This window comes from Microtus pennsylvanicus, chromosome 3, assembly GCF_037038515.1.
Source record: "Microtus pennsylvanicus isolate mMicPen1 chromosome 3, mMicPen1.hap1, whole genome shotgun sequence".
NCBI lineage: Eukaryota > Metazoa > Chordata > Mammalia > Rodentia > Cricetidae > Microtus > Microtus pennsylvanicus.
The window spans coordinates 79,132,039-79,149,338 of NC_134581.1; the positions used below are offsets into that span (position 1 = coordinate 79,132,039).

General features: G+C 45.1%; 1 long non-coding RNA gene across 1 annotated transcript; it reads left to right on the plus strand.

The window, feature by feature from the left end:
- The first annotated feature begins 7,391 nt into the window (after positions 1-7,391).
- LOC142847089 (uncharacterized) lies at positions 7,392-9,793 on the plus strand. The gene is made up of 3 exons (XR_012910126.1): positions 7,392-7,426; positions 8,408-8,540; positions 9,741-9,793. It is a non-coding gene; the product is annotated as an uncharacterized LOC142847089 (long non-coding RNA).
- Positions 9,794-17,300: the final 7,507 nt, after the last annotated feature.

Sequence of the window (17,300 nt, forward strand, 5' to 3'; positions counted from 1 at the left end):
GGCTATTACATCAGGAGAAACAAGATTATGCTAAAGTAACAAAAATCTACACTTAAAGCTTTAGCACAATGAATGCCTATTTCCTGCTCAGGCCACACATGCAGAAAAAGTTGTTGGGACTTGTCTGTTGTGTGTGTCACTTGGAACCCATACTCGGGAAAGTTTGCCATCTCAGATCTGAACTTTGCTCTGTGAGCTCCACAGTTCCCAAGAAAGGGAAGAGAAGGTTGGACAAGGAACACTGACTCTCCAGCTCTTACCACTGCTCAAGGTCCATCCATCAATCTCAACTAGTCACGTGACTCCAAGACCATGCAGTGGAAGTTGGGTAATATATGATACTAAGGATTTCTGCTACAAATACGAAGTGGATTTAAGGATAAACGTGTCTCCCCCCCCCATACCTGTTCAAAACCACAATGCAAAACACGGGGCACTAGGGATTTTTCAGGGAGATGGAGACAGAATGCTGAGGAGGGGCTGGGTAGGTCAACAGGGTTGAGTCTGGGAAAGGATTGTGTAGACCATGATATTTCAGTGAAGCTGGGAGGGTTGGTAGATGATGATAGACTTTTGAACAATGGTATGTCGGCGGAGAAGCACCAACAAACCAGCGAGAAGTTTGCTTGAGGGCAGAGCACATGAGAAGGAAAACCCGTCCTAAAATAGTGATGTCTGGAGAAGAAGTAAGCACAAACCAGGCCTGGGTACTCTTCATGTGTGCTATCCCATTTAATTATATAGACAGTCCTGTGTCCACATAAGTTTAGTAACACTGAGCCATGATAAGCTGTGACAGAACTTGTGTTTTCTCCAGTGGGTCTATTGAACACCCGCGGGAGGATTAAGTGAGAGCAGAAACCAGAAGGTCACAAAACCACGGGCTCTGAAGGCAGAGGACAAAATGGATGGTTTCAGAGCAGGAGAGCCATGATTGGTGTCGGTCCAAGAGTAAACTCCTGGGAGAGTGGAGCAAAGGAGTTGGAACTGGGTCCTCTCTGCAGCAGAAGCAGAGGCTATGGCCCATTAAGTAATCAAGTGTGCTCCAGTCAGGGCTGAGCCAAGTGAGAAGATGGTTTGGAAGCAGATAGACGTGTCTGGGAGGCATAGGTTTCAGAGAGAGGGAAAAGATGGGGCCTCGCAATATGGCGAGAGGTTGTGAGTCAGGCATCAATTCAGTTTTATTTAGCCAGCAAGAGAAACATGGGCACTTTGAAGACCCAACTGAGGGATGTTTTGAGCAATGCCTCTTTGTCCTTCACCATCTCCAGCCTGACTCTGGTCATAGATCCAACACACCTGTCCTTTCAAATCTGGAAGACACTTTTAAAGCAAACCCCAGAGACTCCTTGTCTTTCTTTCAGAAGATCTCCTCTTCTCTACGAGCAATGAAATAATTGAAATCAGGCTGTTGCTTCTCTCCCCTTTCCTCCCTTTTCTTTTTTACAAGAGCCATTACAAAGGTGTGAAATATTAGACACTTACGCATCTGTGAATAAGATTGTAGGCTTAGCTAATGAACCAGAATATGGTTTTAATTTTTGAACAGCAAAAATGTTCTGCCTTTTTTTTTTGGTCATCCTGCTGAAGACTTCATATTTTAATAATTCAGTGGAGTCTAATTACTTTAATTAATCACCTTCTTTTGAGAGATGTCAGTGGGCTTCATTATATTCTTGTTGCTGTAGGACCTGTTTGGACTCTTTTATGAAATACATATATATGTTCCTTCTTGAGGTCCTGCTGTGTTCAGCCTTTGCCTCAAAGTACTTGGTCACTCACAGATGATGGTTGATCTGTTCATAACTCCTGTTTCTTTTGTCACACTTTTTTCCCTATGACAATTTAACAGAACCAGCTCTGGCCATTCTGTGCCCTAAAAATTGCTGCTTACAGAGAAATGAAAGCTGCTCTTCAGAGTCAGTCAATATTTTTGCATCTTTCGGAGTCGCGATGGATATACTGGGACTGACAAGAGCTTCTATTGTACAATCAGTATAATTTGCTTCACTTGCAACAAAGCATAATTAGCTTGTAGCTCATGCCGTGGCAATGAAAATGTGTTCCTCTCTGAAGTCTGTGGACGGAGGCCCCCTTCTTCACTCGCATGTAGTGTCCCTATTTCGTCCTGACCTAGGCTTGCTGGGAATCACCAAACAAGTCTTTTAATTGTGGAACTCTGTAAGTTCTTTGCATGGAGGAAGACTATGCTTTTATATAGCATTAACAATGCACAGCTTGGATGTTTGGCAGCTCCATGTTAGAGGCTGGCTTGGAATGAACCTGTGTGGTGTAAGTGCCAAATTTCTAACGTTGCTTGTTCATCTGGTTTCATGACCCTTCTATTTACTTACTGATTCTTTGGAGCTGATTTCGCATAGTTCAGTCTGACCTTGAACTCACTGGGTAGCTGAGGCTGGCCTTGAACTTCTGAATCTCCTATGTCCACCTCCCCTTGGCTAGACTTGCAGGTTTGGGCTGCTATACTCAGTTTGTGAGATGGAACCCAGGGCTTCGTACCAGCTAGGCAAATCCTCTACCAGGCTACGACCACTGGCTTATGATTTTCAGCCATTTCCTCCAGTAAATACAGAATAATACCTAATTCATCAACACACTGAAATACAAAAAGAGAGATGACATGCTACCTTCTTTCCTTTCGAGGACCCCTTTCCTCCCCTGGGCAGCTGCGTGGATCAGAACTTCCCTGTGCAGACTGTGTTACACTTCTGCCCCCCCCGGGGGGGGCTGTGCTCAGTTGGGACAGGACAACTAGCTCTGTCAGGCAGTCAGAGTTTGTGAGAACGAAGAACAATGTACAGTGCACAGCTTGTCTGGGTACACCGGATCAGATTCCTGGAGCCTGGAGGGTGACTTCCATTTCAGGCTCAGACTGAATACTTTTATTTTGAAATGCCGCCTGGCTGGAATCAGATTTATGCAGCCCTGACTTTGGCTTTGAAATGAGGCTCACATGGTACCTGTCACCTGAAGGGTGCAATTAGGGTCCACACGGAGCTGTGTTTTCTGTCTATGCTGTGGTGTGGACATGCACAGAGCCTTGGCTTTGTTTGGCTGAGAGAAGAAGAAGGACTGTTTAGAAAGCTTTTTCTCGTCTCACTTTTTCCTATTTTCTGATACCGCCCCACCCTTCATTCCCCGAAATCTGCAGTAACTTGGGAGGACCCAGCAATTGACAAGAAAACAAATTAATCAATAATCAGATCAATGCCTGTTATGGATCCAGAAAGTCTTGTGGTTGAAAACAGTCCTGGTCCTTTGGAGTCCCCTAAAATTTTTGCATTGCATCCAGAGATGGTAATTGATTGAAACTGCCTGTGGTTTTAGGAAGTGCTCCGGTTACAAGGAAACATCCTTTTATGTTGCTGGACGCCAGCCACAAAATCTCTGAAGTCAGGGATCTGGCAGAGGTTGAGCCTCCTCCAGGGTGTAAATAAACCAGCCTGGTCTATAACCCAATAGAAGTCAATTTATTGTGTGTGTGTTTCAAATCAGTCAGCTCAAAGCCCTGCCCAGTTATTAAAGAAAAGGTGTGGGATACAGCCGCAGCTCAGACAATAGGTGATAGCAAAATGCAGTGTTTGTAAGGTCTGTAGAGTTCATGGAGGAAAACAGGGGCCCTGGAGGGGTACATCTCTCCCTCCCTAGTTTCAAAGACTGCTGGGAATCAAGCCACTAAGCATGATCAGCACCCAGAACTGCTTACTATGCTAGCTGGGAGCCTGGGGCTCAGAAGGCTTAAGTGGGTGACCATTTTATGACTCTGGTCTGGAAACCCAGTGACATTTTTTTTGCTGCAGTGTTCTGCCACGTGAAAGGCATTAGAACTGGAGGTTTGGCTGGGCCGGATCTTGTTAGCCACTGAGGCGCCCATGGCAATGTGGTGATGGGAGCCTGTTCACATGCCTTGGGCAGGGAACATGTCGACTCCCAGTTCACACAGAGAGGCTCACTTCCATGGCAGAAGACAGACAGTTATTTGGGGTTCATTTAGTACCGATGACTAAAGACTAGAGGAGAACCCCAGCATCTCTACAACAGCATTCCTGCCTCCATTAGCATAATTGCAGTCCCCAATTGGTGTGCGGCAGTGGGTTAAGGGTGTTAAATGTTCCCAGCCTTGCTTGCATCTTGTTCCAGACTGGCAATGACAGTGAATTATTAGAGAAACCCAGGATAGTCTGCACAAAGCTGTCTCCTAATTGCTTATTCTTCAGTCCTGGTCCATCGAGTACCACTGCCCGTCGACACCCTAAAATATGCTAAGAGACCCCACCCTAACTTCACAATATTCCACTCCACTTTGACATAGCAAATCATTAATAGTCTGGTCGGAGTCTTGTCTTTTCTTTTCCTTTTCTTTTTTTTTTTTAGTGATGGTGGTGGCCTCCCTCCCAACTCCGTCCCCTTCATTCCTATTGGCTCCTGCCAAGTACCAAGGAACCAATGAGATTCCTCTTCTTCATTCATGTCCTAGCAACAAGCCCAGTTCCAATCTTTCCTGCCAAACTAACACCTGAAAAATTACATCATGAATAATGGCAAAAAGCAGCAAGGGCCAGCAGAGGAGGGCTTTTTTTTCTTCATCTGTCTGCTGCAGAGTTCATTTAAGGTGTTTTTGTCTAGATTCTTAAAGCAATACTGTCCTAGATTTTTTGCTGATCTTCTTCAGCATTACCAGTTAACATAATAAAATAGAAAATCAGCAGTCCCTGAATGCAGCAACAGTTTTTTTTTTTTTTAGGTTAAAGAAAAGGAAAACATTTGAATGGGGTTTGCTGCATGCCCCCACCCCCACCCCGCCCGCCAAAAGTCTGCAATCAGAGGAGTGGAGAAATAGATTCCTTTCGTTGTCTTTAGGAAAAGACTAAACTGCCCCAAACCTCACAGGCAGCCCACCCACTCTTCAACAAAAATGCAGACCCTTCACTGGCAGTTTCTCCTGCTCCAATTAAATACCCCCAAGTCCCCTTTCGTTACTCTTTTGGGATAAAGCCCATTTTTTATGGGGATCATGTAGCCAGGAAATGAGGTACCTGAAGAAACTCCCCCAGAAGTGAAGTTGTAGGGGTACAGGCCCACAGGGTGGGGGTGCTTTAGCACGTGTAGGTCCGTGCACGTGGGGGCAGAGAATGCAAGCCCACAGCTGGGGAACCGCAGCGACAATGACATCCAGATGACCTGGGCGGGGGTGGGTGGGAGAGGAAACTGAGAAAGCAAGGTGAGTTGATGGTGATTGAGCTTGCGGGGGTAGGGGAGCGGTGACAGGGGGGGCGGGGGTGGAGGGGAGGAGTGAAGGCGGGAGGCCCTGGAGGGGTCAGGGTTGTGAAAGAAAACGTCCACCCTTCTAGGCATTTTTCAAGCCCCAGACGCTGCTTCCGGCTTCCCCCACCCCACCCAGTCTAGAGCAGACGCCGCTCTAGGAAACTCAGACACAAAGGACCGCAGCCTTGCGCAGGCATCGAGGGGGAGGGGAGGGACACCTGCCTGTGTGCACGTGCAGGGATGCAGCCGGCGAAGCCCGGGTGCTTAGTGCTATCTAGGTCTCCCCTGCAAATCTATGGGTGGCAGGAACCTGGCGAGGGTTTCGGGAGCTTGGCTGAAGGAGCAGAGAATAGATTCGTTGGATGTCTGGCTCCCAGGTGGGGTTTGTTAATCTCCTCAGCCATCGCCTTGGCAGCAGGGTAGCTGGTGTCTGCAGTCAGTCGACCCGGGTGCTTGTGAAAGCGAGTAACTGTATAAAACCCGGGTAGGAAAGAGAGCCACGCCAGTCTAGGGTCTGGGTGGAGGGGGGAGAGAGTGCAGGAGAGCCTGCTCTTGGGAAGGAGATAGGGACGCTCATCCTGCACAGCCCCACGCACAGGTTGCCGTGATAATTCTTACTCAAGTTCTGCCACTGTGGGTGTGGGAGGAGTAACAAAGAATAGGGTTGAGGGGCCCTAGGCAATGGATACTTCTTTTCTAGTAATCAGAGAACGACTAGAGCCTTAGCCTGCTTCCCCAGTGGTCCAAGAAAGGGACTCAGACTCGGAAAGCTCAAGCATCTCATCCCATTGTGCAGAGAGGATTTGGATGATGTACTGGTGTAGCCTAAGAGGCTGTTTATGAGAGACAGGTGGTCATGCAGCTCCGTGGAAAAGTCACCAGGGGAGGGAGCACTACAGAAGGACTCAGTTCGTGTTTTGCATTTGCCTCGGGCAGGGAGATCTGGAGCGGTGGGACCCTGTCTCCTACCCAGAGTAACTGTTTAGTGACAGCAGGAGGTGGTCTTATCAGTGAGCATGGCGCCCCCTAGCGCTGCACCGGGGCCTTGCGTTTGGGTTGGTATCCCCATCCACATTCTCTGGGAAAGAGATCTCACTTCCCGTCCCAGTTTTTATAGTATAAATTCTTTCTGGGTTTTCTCCTCTACCTGCATCTTCCTCCTTTTTGTCCTTTATGAAACCTGCTTCTCCTGGCCAGACCTTAAGAGTTGGTTTTCTGAGCTGTGGAGATGGCTCTGTAGGGATGTGTTTAATCTCAGAGGCAGAAGAATGCTGGGAAGCTCCCAACCGGCTAGCCTGTCACAGCAGCAGGCAAAGCCAGGCAGAAAGCACAGACTGACATCCAATGTTGTCCTCTAACTCCACGTGTGTGCCTTCATTTTAACATATGAACACACATACCATACTAACATTATACACACATCGCATGCACACACACACACACACACACACACACACACACACTGGAGAGAGAGAAGGGGTGGAGGGAGAGAGAGATTTAAAAAGATGATTTTCCCTGGGCTCTGTTCTGGGCCCTGTGCTCTCCTCCAGTCTCTGCTTGTCCTCTCATCCTCCCTAAGGTTTTAATGACACTTTCTGTCCCGATGTCTGTTTTGTGCAGCCTCTAGACTTCAGGACCCTGTGTAAAGTGGTCCAGAATTTCCCCTTTGGCTGCACCCTCCAGCAAATTGGATTCAGTAGGCCCCTGAACTCCATCCCTCAGTTTGACTTCTTTGTCTGTCTTGTATGTCCAGTGAAGACGGCTTTTCTGAGCACACTTGTCCAGGGCAGAAGTCGGACTGCCATTACAGACACACGGTGACTGTCCCATCCCCCACCCCTGTCATCCCTGGAGAACTTTCACTGTTACTGTTTATTTTTCAAATACCACCTCTCCCTCGCCTCCCCATTGCCAGCAGCCTAGAACAAGATGCAAGTTTCCTCAGGCAGCCTTGGATGGACACACGCGGCTCCTGTTTAGGGCCCCTTTGTGGCCTGAACCAGGCTTCCTGCCTTTCAGACTTTGCCTCAGTTCATTTTTCTTAGGACGCCAGCACATTAAATTTCCTTTGGTTCCTTGAAAAAAAAATTCTTCCCTCGTCCACAGAGGCTTTGTAATGTGATACACACCCCTCCGTTGGGTAAGTGCATCCCAAAGCTCCCTGCCTATCCACTTGGGCTCAGCCAGGCTCCCTTTTCGGGGCCGCTAGGAGTGTTTCGCCTTAAGAGTGTGCCTTCTCCTGCTCAGTGAACACAGTCTCCCTTAAAGCATTGCGCTGCCATGAGAATGGGACCCAGTCCTTTGTCATCATGGTCACAAATGCCTAACGTACAGTAGATGCTGAAACATTTGTCAGAACAACAACAGAATGTCTTCCAACCGTGTGCCACCAAATGTTTCGATGAGCAAGATTTATTGCTACATAAAAATGGAGAACAAAGCAAAGCCAGTGTTTAAGTCCAATTCACACCCCCTCCTTTGATTATTTAAAGTCAATATTACTAAGATATGATTTACGTATACATGACGTACACTAAATGAACTCACTTAGGGCTGGGAAGACAGCTCAATTGGTAAAGTGCTTGCCACATGACCATGAGGTCCAGAGTTTGATTCCTGGAAAGGACAACTTACAAAAGCTGGGGACAGTGGTGCCTGCCTGAAGTCACAGCTCTTACGATGAGGTGGGCGGGGACAGGAGACTCCTAGAGCTTGCTGGTCATTCAGTCTAGTTGAATGGGTGAGTTCTATGGTCACTGAGAGACCTCATCTCAAGAAAATAAGGTAGAAGCTGGCTGTGGTGGTACCTGTTTTTAATCCCAGCACTCGAGGGGCAGAGGCAGGCAGATCTCTGCGAGTTTGAGGCCAGCCTGGTCTACAGAGAGAGTTTTAGAATAGCCAGGGCTTTACGGAGAAACCCTGTCTCAGAAAAGCCAAAAAAAAAACCCAAACAAAACAAAATAAAAAGATAGAATAATTGTAGAAGACATGGAAGAGGGATCTGTGACTTCCACGTGTACACGAATACACATACATACACACTTGTACACACGCACGCACACAAAGAGCTCACCTAAATGTGCATTTTGATTAACTTTGACAAATGTATGTACTCTAACAGGCACCACAAAACTAAGACCCAACCACTCCTATCACCTGCCATACCTCCTTGTAAGCCACCCGTCCCCTCGGTCTGCGTGTATTCACCGCAATGACGCTGCTGCTGTAAAATTTCACATAAATGGAATCATACAGTAAGTGCCATTTCATTTATTTGGGGGATATTTCTACTCAGCATAATGTTTTGAGATTTACTCATGAGGTAACTATTGAAACTGTTCCCTTTAGTACTGAAGGACTCAGTTGTGCAGAGGGCTTACAAAGTGCCCTCAGCCACCCGTTTCTGTTTGAGATTCTGTAGATATACATCGCGCTCTGGGATAGAGGGGTAAGATCGCGCTCTGGCATAGAGGGGTAAGATTGGTGCTGTTAGGTCTTAAGGGAAGTGACTGTGTCCCTAACTTTACTAGAACCCACCACAGACTTTCCTAAGGTCCCCATTCACCTCCTGCTGGGGACGAGTAAGCATTCCTGTGGCTCTGTGTAGTGTATGCATGTAGTAGTGACTCATTGTGCAATTACCTTTTATTTCCACGCTTACTACCTCTGGGGTCCTCATTTCCTGTGTTGGTTTCTACAGCTTCTTTCTTCTTCCTCCTTCTCCTCCACCCCTCTTTCCTCACCCATCCCCAACACATAAAAGGTTTTTACTTTGGATACAAATCTTACAAAAAAAAAATAAGTTTTGCCCACTCTCCACCCTGGTTTACAGTTTTCCTTTTGCATTTTCTCAACAATATCTTTCAAGGGACAGAACAGAAGATTTTAATTTGGTTGGAAATTTTATCCTTTGGGTAAATTTTCTTCTCCCATTTCCTTCAGGGGTTTTGTAGCTATAAGCTTTGGGTTGAAAATCATAACCCATCTTGAGTTGCCTTCTGTGTACAGTGTGGAGTGAAAGCTGAGATTTATAGCTGTCTCTACCAGCAACCAGTGAGTCTAGCAGGTTTGTTTGAAATGACGTTCCCACCTTTAATCCTTGGTGGTTCAGTTGTTCGCTTAACTTTCTAAAATGCTAAATCCCAATTGACCTGACCACATGAGGGTGGGTCCTAAACTCCCCCCTGATCTGGATCACAGCCTGCACACCAACACCATGCCCTGCGGTTTGACCTTAAGATCGGACAGCATAGTCCTCCAACTTTGCTCTTTATAGAAATGATGTAACTATATTAAAAGTCCTTTGCATTTCCTTGTGAATAGTTAAATTTGATTGTCAAGGAGCTGGAGAGATGGTTCAGCATTTAAGATCGCTTGCTGCTCTTACAGACAACTCAAGTTCAGTTCCCAAGGTCCACATCAGGCAAGTCATAAATCACAGTCTGTCATTCCAGTTCCAGGTGACGCCAGTTCCCGTTCCAGTTCTGACACCTTCTTCTTGCCTCCTCGCATACCATGTAAGCACACGATGCGTATATATACATACATACATGCAACTACTCATAAAAGAAGATTTTTAAAAAATTGATTCATTTTTTTGAACCCACCAATAATTAATTTTTTTGAATTAAATTATATTGATAATAGGAATTAGTTTGAGAGAGGCTTTTCATTTTAACATTTAGTTTTCCAATCCACGAACATGGTATATGTTAGCAATTGAGTCTTTTGCATTGTAGTTGTTAGTGTACAGGTCTCACAAGTATTTTTATACTTATCACCATTTAGTCGATGATTTAGATGCTATTTCAGTCATGTTATTTTTAACGTTCTTCCATTTTCATTGGTTCTGCATAAAAATAAACTGATAGGTGCACATTGATCTCATATGCTGTGATAAGTCAAACTGATTTTTCTTACATTAAAGTACTCATAATTTTCTCCTATGTTTTGTGATTCTGGTGAGTAATAATAGTTGATCTTTTGATGTTAAACTAATCATTGCATTTTTTCTGTAAACAATGTTTGATCATGGTCCATTATCTTTTTTAAGCATTGTTAAACTTAATTTGCTAATATGTATTTAACACTTTTGTATCCACGTTTATAAAGAGCTTTGATTTGAAGTTTTGTCATTTGGTTTGGGTGGCATAGGATTATCCTAGAAGATATAGTGGCAAATGCTCATCTTCTTTAAAGAATTTTGTGAGAATGGTATTGTTTCTTCCTTAAAGTTTTGTTAAAACTCAGAATTCCTAACACTTTCTGAAAGTAGCCCAAAACTTCTGCCATTTTTGTATTAGGTATTTATGTGACACAACATTCTCAGTAATGACAGTTTAACAACAAAATCAAAGTATCCATCAACTCTGAAAAACACCAGACATGCCCTCAATCCTGCATCCTCAAATACATCGTCAAGATTTAATTCTCTGTGTAAGAAATAAACAGCACAATCATTTAATTAGCATGCAAATTTACTTTCATATTTAGTAAGTAAAATTATGTGCATGGAAATTTTTTTAAAATAAATTTATTTATGATTTATTGCCAGCAAACATTGGATTTGCATGCCTATTTTAAAATAGCTATATATCTAGGGCTGTATAGAAATTTCTTGGACAAAAAGATTTCAGGTGGATAGCATTTAAGGGGTCTTGCTCCATTCTATTCTTCTGGCTGTCTGGACCTGCTCAGATTCTGATCTCTGCCTCCAATGCATCAGGACTTCTGTGCTTTGTTTGGGCCCCTTCTCCCCAGACTTGCAGACAGAACGCCAGTCTACGGCAGGAACCACCTAATATGTGTGTCCTTTCTCTGACAACACAGTTTAGCCACGTATTTTCTCTACTGATGTGATATTTTTGTTCCCTTTGTCCATCTTTTTGACAGTAATTTTTCATTATAGGAAGGTAAACCTGGTATCAAGACCATTGATATGTTCACTAATAAGATGATTTTATAATATAAAATTACACACACACACACATAAAATCTATTTATTAACTTTAGCATGCAAAATTTTTACCTTGTCCACCTTTTTATAGAGATATCACCAAGAGTAAAAGAAAAAAAACTAATAAAAATTGAAGACATGTTACCCCAATAATTAACAATTCTTTCCAATCCTGAAACAAGATGGATGCCTCTGACTTGGTGACAGAGAAGCTGTGTTAGCTAAAGGGATGCCCTATTATCCTTCATGAGGTAGCTACTTGGGGACATCCTTCAGGATTCCCCCTTTGGAAAGATATGTTCACTGTTAAGTATTTTCAAGAATTTTATATTTTAAGATATAAACACATTGGTATATTCCTGGTGCTTGGACATAGAACTCACTAATGGCATTTGTTGACATGTCTGTCACACGCTAGCACTCTGCACCATGACAAGTGTCTTATGGATCATCTTTTTAAAGTCTTTCTGGTACTGTGACTCGAGATCCTATGTTAGCATGTGGTAGGTGCAGAAGGTAAGAACTAGAGATGGAGAATAATGTGCCCAAGGCTGCCCAGCTAGACAGATCAGGAGCTGAAATTTCAGTCAAGTTTCTTTGATTTAACCGCTGGACTTTCCACGGCCTCTCCTTTCTCGGCTGCCAGAACTGTTCCCAATTTGTATTATAACTGAACATCTCAGCTCTCTTTTTAAAGATTCCTAAGTACTATTTGAAGTTCTCAAAGCATGGTAGATGTGGACCAAATACCATGGGGCTACAGCATAGCCACCTCACATGGATGCTGGAGGACAGAAAAGAAAGAAGCGCGTTTCCATGCCTAAGGTACTAGCAAGGAACATGTGCACTAAAGTTCAGAGTTACATTTGGTATAGCAGTGACTACAGCACCTGCGTGGAGCCATCCAGTGCTTTCCTAGTGCAGAACGCCAAGTATTCGAATACCGCAGAGTGTGGCCGTCCCTGCTCTTAGGGGTGAATTATTCAGCAAATAATAAATGTAAGAAGCCTGAGATTAAGAGCTGAGTGTAGAGAAGATTCTAAGGCAGGCCAGGCAAGACGACTTTTGCCTGACAGATGGAAGCAATGAGAACTGAAGAGGGCATTCTAGGGGAGTAGAACAATGTGTACAACAACACAGAGGCACGAAACAGGCCACATTCTCTTTGATCAGTCGTTTGACATGCATGCGCCATGTGTATGGACCACTTGAATTCATTCAAGATCTTGGCTTCTTCTTCCAAAGCATTCCCAGTGTAATGTAGAAGAGAAGGCACAATTGCAGGAAGACCATGTTAACATGTTGTAGGTACCTGGTACATTCTAGGTTAAGTGAAGGACTGTCAGGTAGTGCTTATGTCTGAGTCAGACCTGCAGGATGGCAGAGAATGTCCCTCTTTGCATACTGTGGATTACAGAGCCCTCGAAGGAAAAGTGGGGTTTGGCAGGCAGGTATAAGTTGGACCCATGGATGGTGACAGATGTGCCAATGCTGTGATGAACAGCCATTCAAAGGCTAAGTAGGAGACAGGCATATTTTTGTGAAGATCTGAGGACCTAAACCCAGGGCTTTGGACACTCTTGACAAGTGCTCTACCGTTGAATCCCTAAGAGGCATCTGCAAGGCAGGAGAAGAGGAGCAGGAGGAAGCAGATGGCAGGAACCAACACTGCATGCTGGATTTGGATGCCTGGACTTGGACTTTTGCATCTGAGTGGGGGAATTTTTAAAGGGCTATCAGCTGGAACTGGCAGGATTAAAGTAGCCTCCTGCTTTTGTAAAATCAGGTGAATTAGAAAGAAGTGAATATGTTAAAAATAACACTTCTCCCAACCCTTAGGCACCTACTGTATTCTATACATAGGCTATGGCATATGCATATGACCTACTGTGTTCCATACATAGGGTATGACATATACATATGACCTACGATGTTCCATACATAGGGTATGGCATATGCATATGACCTACTGTGTTCCATACATAGGGTATGACATATGCATACGACCTACTGTGTTCCATACATAGGGTATGGAATATGCATATGACCTACTGTGTTCTATACATAGGGTACGCCATATACATATTACCCACTGTCATACATAGGGTATGACTATGTATATGACCTACTGTGTTCTAGACATAGGATATGTCATATACATATGACCTACTGTATTCCATACATGGGGTATACTGTATTTATATAAAACCTACTGTGTTCCATACATAGGGTATGCCATATACATATGACATACTGAGTGTCATACATAGGTGTGACATATATAAGACCCACTCCTGGCTCTCAAGGGACTTTAAAATTTTAAGGTAACTTTTGAGAAGGACCAATTTGACAGTGACCTACAGAATGTCTGTGCAATGGCTGATCTTGATTGTCAACTTGACAGGATTTAAAATCACCCTCAAACCATGAGCCAAAATAAAACCTCTTTTCTCAAGTTGCTTATGTGAGGTGCTTTGTCACAAGAGAAATAACTTGAGGGGCAGGCAGAGTGAGGAAGCAGCTTATGAAGCAAGTAAGTTAGTTTAGAAGCTAAGAACATGGGGTTTGCTAAGGCAGAAGTCATGAGAAATGAAGGATAGATATCAGAATACTTACATGTGCAATATGGGAGCTATTGGGACCAATCAAAGGTGGTAGACAGAACAGAAGGAACACCAAGCTTGAGTAGAGTGGACAGGGGCAAAAATTTAGAGCACACGTTCTTGAGAGTCCACTGCTTGCCAAACACTGTTCTGGTCAGGTGTGAGGAGGCGTGGGTTGGACAGAAGACAGCTTCCAAGTGCACAGCTCTTAGATTCTGGCAGATTAGATTAGATTCTAGCCTAACACCCTTTAGTTTAGCTTTACAGTATTGATCTGCCCATAGGCTACAATTGATAGGTTATCAGGTAGAAAACTGGATGCTCCCATTTTTACAGATAGGGAATCTGAGGCTCAGATAGTTAAGAACAGTGCCCAGTTTTCTGAAAGGAATCAGGGTGAGGACATGAGAGCAAAGTAGATGTCAGCCTGTCCAGCCTGGTGCTCGGGTTATAATGTTTGCACAATTCTTTGTGGAAATCTCCCTTTTCATTTTCCATACTGATATGAGCCCAGGCTTGAGGTGGTGGCACAAAATGACTTTGCCTTTATTTTCTTGAATGTTTAGTCGCTTTTTCTGAATATATCAAAATTACTTAGCCTCAAAGAAAAAAGGGAAATTTGAAAAAACATAAGACTGCCGTGCTCAGTTGTACACCATTGTAGCGAGGAGCCTGGTTCCTTCGCAATCACTGTGGCTCAGTGAGATCATAAGCAGCTTGGACAGTTCAAATTTGAGATTTTTAAAACCCCCTTCAGAAGGCTGTTAAACCAGCCAGAAAACCTGAAGTCTTTGAGAAACCTTTACAGACTAAGGACACAGAAGTGGCCTGGAAGGAGCCCAGTGGCGCTTGGGACCCAGGCAGAAGCAGGGGAGTGGTAGCTCTCCACACTGTAGGGCTCCTCTCTTTTGGCTCAGGCGTTTCCAGCTTCCACTCACCTCTCTGCCTCTTCCTGGCCAATGGGTCTGTAGAACCTTGGCAGTTTTGGAGAGAGCCAAGAGAAAAGATGCAAAGTATTTTGCTGTCCTGTGAGGGATGCCCTGGCTTGTCACTTAGGGCAGACACACACGGTATAGAGGGATCAGAAGTAGCAAGGGTACCAGAAAGCATCCTTGCCTCTGTTGTAGGCTCATGGCAGGCTCAGAACCCTGCGGGAAAGAGTCAGTCTAGGGAATTTGAGCAAATCCAGGTGCTACATTTCAATAGTCTGCCTTTTTTATTTTTTAAACCCCACCTTTGTTCACATTTAGAGTTAGCTATTTCTAACCACCCAGCAGGGCCCAGGCTTCCAGTCTGCAGAGGGGATAGAGGCAAAAACTCCACCTAAGAAGGCAGGAAACAGATGCAGCTCAGATTTTCACATTTTCCTGGTGTGTAGGCTTTTACAGCCTGACTAGTTCTGGCCTCTGTCTCCCTGACCTGCTTGCCAGGAAACAAAAACTTGAGCCCATTTCATTAGAATTGGCTCCTGAAGAGGAGGCATTCTTATGGCCACTCTTTGAAACACATTTACTGTCACCAGAGAGGAAAGAAAACTGTATCAGCCATCCAAGTTAGAGTTGATTGCCTGGAAAGCTTATCTCCAGGTACTTGCCCCAGAACAGTAACAGTAACCTAGAACTTCACTGCTGCGATGGATTGGGCTGTCCAGAACACCCAGGGCCTCTTTGTGAACCCTCCTTTTAAAACAAACAAACAAACATCCCCAAACTCTCTAGAAGCAGCTTCCAAACAGCTCAAGCTTCAGGTTTCACTGGGATGCAGGGAGGCGGGGCTGCTGTCCTGGCTGCAGCCTTAAGGGGCTTGGTTTACTAGGCCAGCTTCCTGTGCGGCTCACTGTGGTTGAGAATGATTACAGAGGCCGCCTTCTTACTGACAGAGGCTTTCTAAGATCCCAAGATGTCTGCTCACGCCTCCATCTTGGAGGCGAGCTTCGCTATAACATCCCTGAGCCTCATTGGAAAGCCAGATGCTGGTTTCTGACCTGCTAGGCTCCTGCTCTGTCAGAACTTCATGATCTGGTTCCGGGGTTCAATGCAGGGTCTGTTGAGTGGGTACACTTACTTTCCAGTAAGACACATCTGTAGCCGTTTCCTTTTCTGAAAGCAGTATCGCCTTGGGGATGTTAGCTACACCCTTGCTCTCCTCTCTCTATGCCCACTGCTGCCCTGCACAGGAACTATCCACCAGTCCAAATGTGGCTACTCTTTGAAATGAAGCTAGCCCTGGTTCAGATTTCCCCTGTGTGTCTATGTGCACAGCAAGTTTTGAAGGTGAAATAGATTATTTAAAATTTTTATCTGAATGACACAATGAAATGATTGTATTTAAATATGTTGCAAGCAAAGAATAAAAATGTGAAATTATTAGAATCCTTCTGCCAGCCAGGGAGCCATGCCACCGCAGCGGGCAGGTTTCCATACCTCACTTAAAGTCATTAAGATGATGTCCCATAGGAATGCCCAGAGCCTGATCCCTGAGGAGATCCAGGATTCTGTCAAGTTGACAGCACTGTCGCAGCCTATTTGGGAACATGTGCTGGCAGGATAAACCTTGGACTGCCACATTCACACCACACTTCCTGGTTGCCAGGAGGTGAACAACTTTGCTCAATACACAGGCCTGCTACCATGGCATTCTGCTTCGCTGAGGACCCAAGGCAGAGAGGCAGGCTAACTAAGCCATCTGAACTACATCCCTCTGAAACCATGAACCCAAACAAGTGTTTCCTCCCTCGAAGTGTGCTTCTCTCGAGTATTAGTGTCAAAGGCTAACACAGCAATAATCTTCGACAATTTGTTGTCTCCAAATGCAGATTCTTCATGGATAAGCTGTGTTTCCGACCTCGGCCACTGTGTTCTTTATCTTTCCTGGAGAGTCATAGGGGGAAAAGAGGTGTTTTGAGCTGGGCGCCACCAGCTGTAAGTAGGGAACTGTGGTTAGATGTTAGTGGCTGCCACTCAACACTGAGTCCTGGGGATGACTCAGTAGTCAAAAGGCTTGCAATGCAAGAGGGAAGACCGACTGGAAGACCAGAGTTCATAGCCTCAGAAACCCACATAAAAACCAGGTAGGCACGGTAGCTCTGCTGTCATTTCCACCTCAGAAGGAGGAAACGGGTCCCCAAAGCAAAACTGGCTAGCCAGAGAGCTCTAGTTTTGATGGGGAGACTGGCCTCAACGAATCACGTGGAAGAGCTGCAGCAGAGGGTTACCTCTATCAGTCTTAGATCTCCACATGCACGAGCACACCCACACGCTCGTGCCCATGCACGCACACGCGCGCGCGCACACACACACACACTGGAAACAGATGAACAAAGGAATTCAACATGCCCAAAGTTATCCTTCATCCTCCACTTGGTGTTTAAAGAGGCTCGTGTCCTCTGGCTGCCAGGTCCTGGAATAGATGTGAGTAGGTGAAGACATGGAGGCGTGGTGGAGCTGGATGAGGGA